The sequence below is a fragment of the Trichechus manatus genome, unplaced genomic scaffold (genome assembly GCF_000243295.1).
Source record: "Trichechus manatus latirostris isolate Lorelei unplaced genomic scaffold, TriManLat1.0 scaffold00128, whole genome shotgun sequence".
Classification (NCBI taxonomy): Eukaryota; Metazoa; Chordata; class Mammalia; order Sirenia; family Trichechidae; genus Trichechus; species Trichechus manatus.
Window position 1 is genome coordinate 2,778,656 of NW_004444064.1, and position 10,210 is coordinate 2,788,865.

General features: G+C 45.8%; 1 protein-coding gene across 1 annotated transcript in view; it reads right to left on the reverse strand.

Annotated features, from left to right (window-relative positions):
* PCBP3 (poly(rC) binding protein 3) overlaps nt 1-1,173 on the reverse strand; it is a 187,442-nt gene extending 186,269 nt beyond the window's left edge. Inside the window, exon 1 of the mRNA XM_023739057.1 lies at nt 208-1,173. The gene's annotated coding sequence lies outside the window, so the exon portion shown is untranslated. The remainder of the gene's footprint in view (nt 1-207) is intronic.
* Nucleotides 1,174-10,210: the final 9,037 nt, after the last annotated feature.

Genomic DNA, 10,210 nt, shown 5'->3' on the forward strand with positions numbered 1-10,210 from the left:
TGGGATGCAACTAAAGCAGAGCTTAGAAAAAAATTTATAATTATATTAATAAGTACAAAATGTCTAAAATTAATGATACAAGCTTTTATATTAAGAAGCTAGAAAAAGTAGAGCATGTTAAGTCCAAAATAAGTGGAAGGCAGGTGCAATAGGAACCTGTGAATATATGGCAAAAGGGACTTTTCCAATATGACTAAGGTTACAGACCTTGAGCTGGGGAGATTATCCTGGATCATCTGGTTGGGCCCAGTCTAATCACATGAGTTCTTAAAAGTAGAGACATTTTCTCAGCTGAGTCAGGGAGAAAATGTGATCATGCAAGAAGACTCAGAGAGATGCAGAGTTGCTGACACGGAAGAGGAAGGAGGTCACAAATCAAGACATGCAGGCAGCCTCTAGAAGCCAGAAAGGCAAGGAAAGGGACTGTCCCCTAGAGCCTCCAGAAAGGAACACACCTCTGCCAACACCTTGATTTTAGCCCAGTGAGACCTGTGTCGGAGCACAGAATTATGAGAGAATAAATATGTGTTGTTTTAAGCCACTAAGTTTGTGGTAATTTTTTATGGCAGCAATAGAAAACAAATACAGCAGAAAATAATAATTGTGAATTGAAACTAATGAAAACACGTAACAGGCAAACAATAAAGGAAAACAAAATAAAGTTAGTTATCTGTAAATATATATATTTTTTACTTTAAAAACCTAGATCAAGGAGAAAACAAACATCACAAATAACAGCTATGAAAGCTATTGTTACAGACCCTATAGATATTAAAATAACAATACAAGATTGTTATGATGACCAACTTCATGCCAATACATATAAAAAATTATACTAACTGGACAAATAAAAAATACGACTTACCAAAATTGACACAAACTGAAAAAAAAATCTGAACAGTCCTTTAGCTATTGTAGAAACTGAATTTGTTGTCAAATACCTTCCCACCAAGTACCAAGAAAACTCCAGGCACTGGTAAATTTTGTCAAACATGCAAAGAAGTAATAACATCAGTCTCATATAAAATCTTGCAAAAAATAAAATCTTTCAAAATCATTGTATACAGCCAGTATAACTCTGATTTTAAAATTTGATACGAGATAAAAGATATGAGAAAAACTGCACACCAATATCTCCCATGACTGCAGACACAAAAATCCTTAGCCAAATATTAGTACAATGACTCCAAGAACATACAAGAATAATGTATTGTGAGTGTGATGGTTAAGGTTGTGTGTCTACCTGGCTGGGCCATCATTCTCAGAGTTTGGCAGTTATGATGTAGCTTGGCAGCTATGTAATGATGTAATCACCTCCATAATGACATCTGATATAATGTAATCTCCTCCATGATGAGACCAGTTATGAGTCACCAGTCAGTTGAAAGGGATTTTTCTTGGGGGTGTGGGCTGCATCCAATATAGATGGACTTTCTGGCAAAGCTTGCTGGCTTTTGCTCATTCTGGACCCTGCAGCTGACTCCTGTTCATCTGACTTCTGGTTCTCAGGACTTGAGCTAGCAGCTTACCTGTTGTCTTACCTGCCGATCTTGGGATTTGTCAGCCTCTGCAGTCTGTGAGCCAGAGGTCTGCTGTCTGACCTGCTGATCTTGGGTTCACCAGCCCCTGCATCTATGTGAGTCAGGAGAAGCCTCTAGCCTGACCTACAGACTTGGGACTTTCCAGCCTCTACAATCGTGTGAGCTATTTCCTGGATATAAATCTCTCTATATATTTATACACTTCACTGGTTTTGCTTCTCTAGAAAACCCAGCCTAAGACAGTGACCAGGCAGAGTTTACACCAGCAATACTGTGGTGAAATGAGTTCTTTTACGTGGCCTTTTGCCTTGGTTCTTTAGAAATCTAAACAGCTTCAGAGATTTTTACCCTAAACCCTGAGGAGTTACCTTTGCCCTAGCTTTTTACCCCAAATGGTTTGTTACTGTCGTCCAGGCTGACTGACATTTCCTGGGTAAGCTGTAAACAACATGTGGTTTGGTACTTTTTGTCTGGCCCTGGGCTGCAGCCTGCCCTGTGATTGGCATGCACCTTGCAGGGACTGGTCAACAGACTATGCAAATCAGGTGAGTTGTAGCCTACTACGCAAATGAAGTGTCCTCTGCCCTACCGAGAGGGGACTGGTCCGTTTGTGGCCCCCGCTTGGAGGGGCCCTGCCTTGAAATTTACAAGGAGTTGTGCAGAGAAGCAGCCAATCCCACAGAGATTTTTGAGACAGAAAGAAGCAGGAAGAGAAGGGCAGGAAGAAGCAGAAAGAAGAAAGAAGAGAGAGGAAGCACAGAGAGAGAGGAGGCAAGGAACCTCCTAAAAGAGCTGTACCACTGAAGATGATGATGACAAGCCCGGAAGGGGCCCAGTGGCAGAGCTGGCAGTGACAGACGGCAGGGCCAAGGGGAGCCTGCACTAAGAGAGCCGAGAGGAGCCTGTCCTCAGACGGCTGAGAGGAGGCCTGTCATAATGGGGCTGAGAGGAGGCCTGCATGGCTGAGAGGAGCTGAGAGAGCTGTCCTGCACTGAACAAGGGAGACTTTGCCTACATGCTTCCTGATCCTGACCCTCAGCTGTAACTTACTGATCCTGATTTTGAGTTGTACCCTGTTCCTTAATAAGCCACTTAACTGTAAATATGGTCTGTGAGTACTGTGTGGCTGTTGCAAAGGATTATTGAACCCAGCAGAGAAGTAGAGAGTGCCGTGGGAGGGATGGCTGGCGTCAGAACTGGTAAAAAGGCTGGAGAGTGGAGGTATGCCTGACCTCTACCTCATAGGAATCAACCTTGTGCTGATCTTGATTCTGGTCATTATCCCCACTGAAGTTAGACAGGTTGTGATGCTACTACTACCATTTTACAAGTGCAAAACTGGTTTAACATCTGTAAAATTTATCAATATAATTCACCATGTTAACAGAATAAAGTGGAAAATATTTATTTCAATAGATGAAAAAAGTCATTTGACAAAATTTAATACCATTTGTGATAAAAACTCTCAACAAACATTTTTTTCTATTAAGCTAAGCATCATGCTTTCTAATGACATCAACATAATTACTGATTTGCTTTATCCTTCAAATATACAGGACTTATTATCTGGGCCATGATGCAGTATCTGACTTATCCTCAGGCCATTCATAACCAATTACAAGAGCTGGACAAATGCCAGCACTGGACAACAACAGGCAAAGTAAATGCCCACATTCACCTCACTTTCTCCCCACCTTTTCTAAACTGTAGTACAGAGATTGTAGTAGAGGCTTTGAAGTCAGCTCGAAGGATGGAACCCCAAAAGTCTGTGTAAAAATCTTCCTCAGGTCCTTGGCCAAGTCCTAAGCTGTGCATGCCCAAGGTGACCTCTGAGACTCCCTGAAGAGCCGCTGGGGGCTGAGGGTGACGGGCTGAGGAGACACTGGAGTCCAAAGTCCACAATGGAGTAAGAGACCTTGTTGAACACAGCAGGCTCTCAGCTGTAGTTTCACAGAGGCCGTGCCCTGGGTGGGAGGGCCACACCCTTGGTTTGAGGGCAAAACAGAGACAAACCTGCCCTAACAAAGCCTAAACGCAAGCCTTGACAGGAAGGTTTCATTGCCAAAAAAAACTACCCAAACCCACTGCCGGTCAAGTTGATTCTAGAACAAAACCTAGCACTCTCAGAGGGAGATAACACAATCTGGAGCCCCTGCAACATTCCATCCATGATGTCCAGCACACAGGAAAGAATTCCTGGACATGCAATGAAGCAGGAAAAAGTGGCTGGTAATGAGAAAATAAAACAATCAGCAGAAACATATCCAGAGGTGATCCAAATATTCAAGTTAGCAAACAAAGCCCTCAAAATAAATAAGACTATTGTGTTACAAAAAAAATAGAGAAAAAGTTGAATAAAATGGACATGGAGTATCTCAACAAAGAATTACGACTACAATATAAAGGCGAAAATGCAAATTACAAAATATGAAACCCCACTGGATGGGGTTACCAGCAGCGGATAACATGGAAGCTCCCTGGCAGATGGACGCCACCTACGGCTTCCGCACACACAGTGGATCCCCTGGGGGTCACCCTCAGCGCTGCTCAGGGGAGGCACCTTCCCTGTGCTCCAGTGACCTCAAAAGGGCAGAGAGCTGTTCTCTGCTCAAGTTCCCTCCACACTGGCATTGTGAGCATCCGGAAGTTCCCAATTACAAAACCATGCAACAACACACAGTCAGCATCAAGATCAAGGCAGGAGACTAGGAGGGAGGAGGGGTGCCAGGAAGTGAAATTCGACCTGTAACGCACTGTGCTGCTGTGTTAGGCTTGAACAGAAATAAAACAAATTCCCAGGTCAGCTCTTCCCCAAGGGTCTGGTAAGAGGGGAAGGGCTGCTCCAGAGACGCAGCAGTTAACACCCCACCCCCTCCACTGCTATCATCCCTAGTGAGTTTGCCTCTCAGCCCCTGCAGGTGACGCCCGCCCTCCTCCTCCCTGCAGCGCCCCCACTCAGCCTGTTTCCCTAAGTGTGGGCATGTGTTCCCCAGGAGGGGACCGGGGTATGCTGCGGGGAAGTTGGGGGTCAGCAGAGGGAGCCGCTCATGGTGGAGAAGGAAGCAAACCAAAGTCACACCTCAGCCACCTTGGCCCTTTCAGACTATACGGACCAGCCACTGGGGGAGGCTGAGGGCACCTGGGTTGCCTACATGCCTCCTGTCCCAGAAAGGAGAGAGACGGGGGAGAGGCAGGGACCTGGGGAGAGTCAAGGAAGAAACAGACAGAGGAGGGAAAAGGAGGGAGGGAGAAAGAGGCTGAGGAGGAGGGGGGAAGGAGCTGGGTGAAAATAAACCAAGTGGGGAAAGAGGCAGAAACCACCACTTCTGGACTGCAGGCGGGGCGGGAGAACGGGCATCCGGCACGTCCTACTAGTTAGGTGCTGGCAAGGTCTCACTTAACACCAGCTCCTCACCTACCCTGTGGGCAGCCAGCATCATCTCCTTTCCGGAGGCGCAAACTGGAGGCCACGCAGGTTCAATGACAGCTGTGAACCATGCTGCCAGGGTTCCACTGGGGACAGAGCAGTGTTGTCGGCAAAGGCTGTGCGCCCACAGGTGCTCTGGTGAGGTGACCCCTGCCCCCAGTATCACCGTCAGTCTGCAGACGCCGAGAACGGCTCTCGGAAGAAGAGATGAGTGAGAACAGCAGTGACTCACACGTGCCTGTTGAGCTTGGCGTCGGATCGTTCAGAAGGCTCTTTTAGGCTCGCTCGAATTATCGACCCTCCAGACACCTAGAACCCAGCAGTTGGCACTCAGTACCTGTGGCCAGGGAACAGCAGACCAGGGACCCAGGATGTTATCCTCCAGCCCTGGTGGGACCGGGCAGACCCTATTCCACCTTCCCTGGGACTCACGGAGGTCGGCGGGAGGGCAGAAAATGAATCAGGCAGTGGTTCGTTTAAAGACAGTCCTAGGTCAGCCACTTGGAGGCAAGTGAAGCATCATATAGATTTTTCCCAAAGATCTAATTCCTCAGGGGTGACTGGTGAAAGCATTTTCTCACTAGAGGTCTGATTTTACATCTTATAACTTACAAGTGAAAATTAGGTCTGTGGCTTCTGTCTTAACTCACTGCTGGGAAATACCACAAACCCACGGGGTGGCCAGGCAACACAACACGTGAACATCTGCTTCTAAAGGGCTGAGAGCTGCCAGGGAGAGAAGAGGCTGCTCAGAAGGACCCTCGTGGACTCCGCCGACAGGGAAGGGAATCCGCGAAGTTCTGATTTTCACACCTAACTTAAGATGAGACCAAGAACTAGTCCAGTGGAGGGTGGAGCAGGCAAGGCTGCCCTCCTCCTCTGTCCCAGGCTGTCCCCAGCCTTGTTCCGGGGGGTCCCTGTCCTTCCCCTTCTCAGGGGCATCTTGTGGAGACTCCCGATTCAGCTGGCCCTGAGGGCAAGGGAAGAGCTGAGTGAAGTGGGCCCCCCCAGGACAGGCCTGCTGCCAGGGAACAGGACCTGGGCCCAGAGCCTCAGAGAAGTGCCACTGGCCTAGTGGAGACAGGCCTGCAGGGAGCTCCTGTTACTTCACCTCATCCTCCCAAGGGGGAAACACCCACATCTCAGTTAGCAGACAAGGCACTGACCAACCCAGCACACCTCGGCTTTGGAATTGGGGCTCGGAACCCGGGCCGAGAGGGGCGCTCTATGAACTCAAAGCACATGGGGACCCCATCCCCCCTTTGCCTCCATGGCGTCCTGTTCAATGAATCCTAACAGACGTCCTCCACAACAAAAGTCCTGTTTGTAAGACACGTCATCCAGTTAATCTACAGTTTTCAAACAACTGTTTTCATTGTTCACTATGAACTATTTCAAAACGGGAGAAACCAGAAAATATGAGATACCAGCGCGCCCAATCCTCTGAATTAACAAATGTTAACATGCTAGTGTATTTGCTTCAGGAGGCCCTGGGTGGTGCAAACAGTTAATGCACTTGGCTGCTGACCAAAAGGTCAGAGGTTCAAGTGCACCCAGAGATGCCTCAGAAGAAAGGCCTGGCAATCTACTTTTGAGAAATTAGTCACTGACAACCCTATGGAGCACAGTTTTTCTCTGACACACATGAGGTCACCATGAGTCAGAATCAACTCTATGGAAACTGGATATTGAGATATTTGCTTCAGCTGATTTTCTAAATAAGTCTAACACAAAAACCAAAGAACAGCTCTCCGAAACCTGTTCTCTGCTCCGCCCCCTCCAGTGGCGCCTCCTGTCTGAGGTGGGGGGCACTCTCCTCATGTATGTAGCCCTACTTGGGCCACATCTGCACGTGCCCCTAACAACAGTACTGCTTTGTGTTCAGAAAACCAGCATGAATGGCAGCAGACAGCCTCCTGCTGCGCACAGTCAGTATTGTCTTTTCAGGATTTATCGACATGTGCGTCCAGTTCTCCACTTCAACCGAAGTGTATCCATACGTGCAGTCCCAGTGGGACTGGTTATTTTCAGGATTTGCAGGTGAGTGTACCCATCTGTGCCTCCTCTGAGAAGGTGCCTGAGCTCTTCTGGGGGCGTTCCTGGAATGGGCCTCCGGGCCCTGGGGACAGGCTGTCAACCGCACTGCACATGCCACCCCACTGTCCACGATGACTCAGAATTGACTCAATGACAATGGGTTTGTTTTAAGTCTTGAGGCATAAGATTTGTTCTCACAGCTTCAGAGCAGGAGGAGGCAGAAGTCTCCTCACAAGGGCTAAACCATGAGCAAAGTCAAGTATAAGAGAAGGATGTCTGCATATAATGTTACACAAAAAATATCTGGCCAAGGCAGTTACTAAATTAAATAATTAGGAGCTATAGATACTTATAAAGGAAGGGCATTCACATTATTTGTAATAGTGTGATTCTCTACCTAATATATTGCAATCTTTGAGGAACAAATGAGAGACAGCTTATAAGGTGGCTGGTTATAAAATATTGCTGTCATTGTGTGCCACTGACTCGATTCTGACTCACAGAGACACTATGTGACAGAGGAGAACCACCCCATAGGGTTTCCCAGGCCGTAAACTTTGTGGGAGCAGATCACCAGGTCTTTTCTGCCACAGAGCCACTGGTGGGTTCCAATGGCAGACTTTTTGAGCACTTAGCCATTGTGCCAAAAATAAATGTTTTTATTACATGTCAGTAATAATTACAATCTACCACCTATCTGTCAGTTTGTCACACTGCGGTGGCGTGCTTGTTGATATGATACTAGAAGCTATGCCACCAATATTTCAAATACCAGCAAGGCCACTCATGGTGGACAGGTTTCAGAAGAGCTTCCAGACTAAGACAGACCAGGAAGAAAGGCCTGGCAATCTACTTCCGAAAATCAGGCAATGAGAACCCTATGAATCACAACAAAATATTATCCAATTGTTGTTAGGTGCTGTCAAGTCAGTTCTCACTCATAGTGGCCCTATGTACAACAGAACCAAATATTGCCTGGTCCCGTGCCATCCTCACAATCATTGTTATGCCTGAGCCCATTGTTGTAGCCACTGTGTCAATTCATCTCGTTGAGGGTCTTCCTCTTTTTCACCGACCCTCTACTTTACCAAGCACGATGTCCTTCTCGGACTGGTACCTCCTGATAACATGTCCAAAGTACGTGAGAAGTCACCCCATCCTTGCTTCTAAGGAGCTGTTATGGATTGAATTGTGTCCCCCCAAAATGTGTATCAACTTGGCTGGGCCATGATTCCTACTACTGTATGACTGTCCACCACTGTGTCATCTGATGTGATTTTCCTATGTGTTGTAAATCCTACCTCTGTGATGTTAATTAGGCAGGATTAGATGCAGTTATGTTAATGAGGCAGGACCCAACCTACAAGATTAGGTTGTATCTTGAGTCACTCTCTTTTGAAATATAAAAGAGAGAAGCAAGCAGAGAGACAGGGATCTCCTACCACCAAGAAAGCAGTGCCAGGAGCAGAGTGTTCTTTGGACCCTGGGTCCCTGCACTGAGAAGCTCCTAGACCAGGGGAAGATTGATGACAAGGACCTTCCTCCAGAGCCAACAGAGAAAGAAAGCCTTCCCTGGGAGCTGGCACCCTGAATATGGACTTCTAGCCCACTAGGCTGTGAGAGAATAAACTTCTGTTTGTTAAAGTCATTGACTTGTGGTATTTCTGTTATAGCAGCACTAGATAACTAAGACAGGAGCATTCTGGCTGTACTTCTTCAATGACAGATTTATTCTTTCTTCTGGTAATCCATGTTATAGTCGATATTCTTAGTCAATACCATAATTCAAAGGCCATCAATTCTTCAGTCTTCCTTATTCATTGTCCAGTTTTCGCATGCATATGAGACAACAGAAAGTACCATGGCTAAGGTCAGGCACATCTTAGTCCTGAAAGTGACATCTTTGCTTTTTAACCTTTAAAGAGATTTGCCCAATGCAATATGTCATTTGATTTCTTGACTGATGCTTCCATGGGTGTTGATTGTGGATCCACACAAAACGAACTCCTTGATAATTTCAATGTTTTCTCCATTTACCATGATGTTGCTTATTGGTCCAGTTGTGAGGATTTTTGTTTTCTTTATGGTACAATCCATACTGAAGGCTGTAGTCTTTGACCTTCATCAGTAATTGCTCCAAGTCCTCTTTACTTTCAGCAAGCAAGCTTGTATCACCTGCATATCGCAGGTTGTTAATAAGTCTTCCTCCAATCTTGATGCCAAGTTCTTTTCATATAGTCCAGTTTCTTGGATTATCTGCTCAGCATACAGACTGAATAAGTATGGTGAAAGGATACAACCCTGACCCACACATTTCTTAACTTTAAACCATGCAGTATCACCTTGTTCTGCTCGAATCACTGCCTCTTGGTCTATGTACAGGTTCCTCATGAGCACAATTAAGTGTTCTGGAATTCCCATTCTTCGTAATGTTCTCCATAATTTGTTAATGATCAACATGGTCGAATGCCTTTGCATAGTCAATAAAACACAGGTAAACATCTTTCTTGTATTCTCTGCTTTCAGCCAAGATCCATCTGACATCAGCAATGGAATCCCTTGTTCCATGTCCTCTTCTGAACCTGGTTTGAACCTCTGGCAGTTCCCTGTCAATGTAGTGCTGCAACCGCTTTCGAATGACCTTCGGCAAAATTTTATTTGCGTGTGATATTAATGATATTGTTCAACAACTTCCGCATTCTGTTGGATCACTTTCTTTGGAATGGGTACAAATATGGATCTCTTCCCGTCGGCTGGCCAGGTAGCTGTCTTCCAAATTTCTTGGCATAGATAAGTAAGTACCTCCAGCACTGCATGTGTTTGTTGAAACATCTCAATTGATATTCTGTCAATTCCTGGAGTCTTGTTTTTCACCAATGCCTTCAGTACAGCTTGGACTTCTTCCTTCAGTACCATCAGTTCTTGAAATGGTTGAATGTCGACCAATTCTTTTCAGTACAGTGAATCTTGTGTATTCCTTCCATCTTCTTTTGATGCTTCCTGTGTCATTCAATACTTTCCCGGTAGAATTCTTCGATATTACAACTGGAGGCTTTAATTTTTTCTTCACTTCTTTTGGCTTGAGAAATGCTGATCGTGTTCTTCCCTTTTGGTTTTCTAACTCCAGAACTTTGCACATTTCATTGTAATACTTTACTTTGTCTTCTCCAGCCACCCATTGAAATCTTCTGTTCAGCTCTTTTAC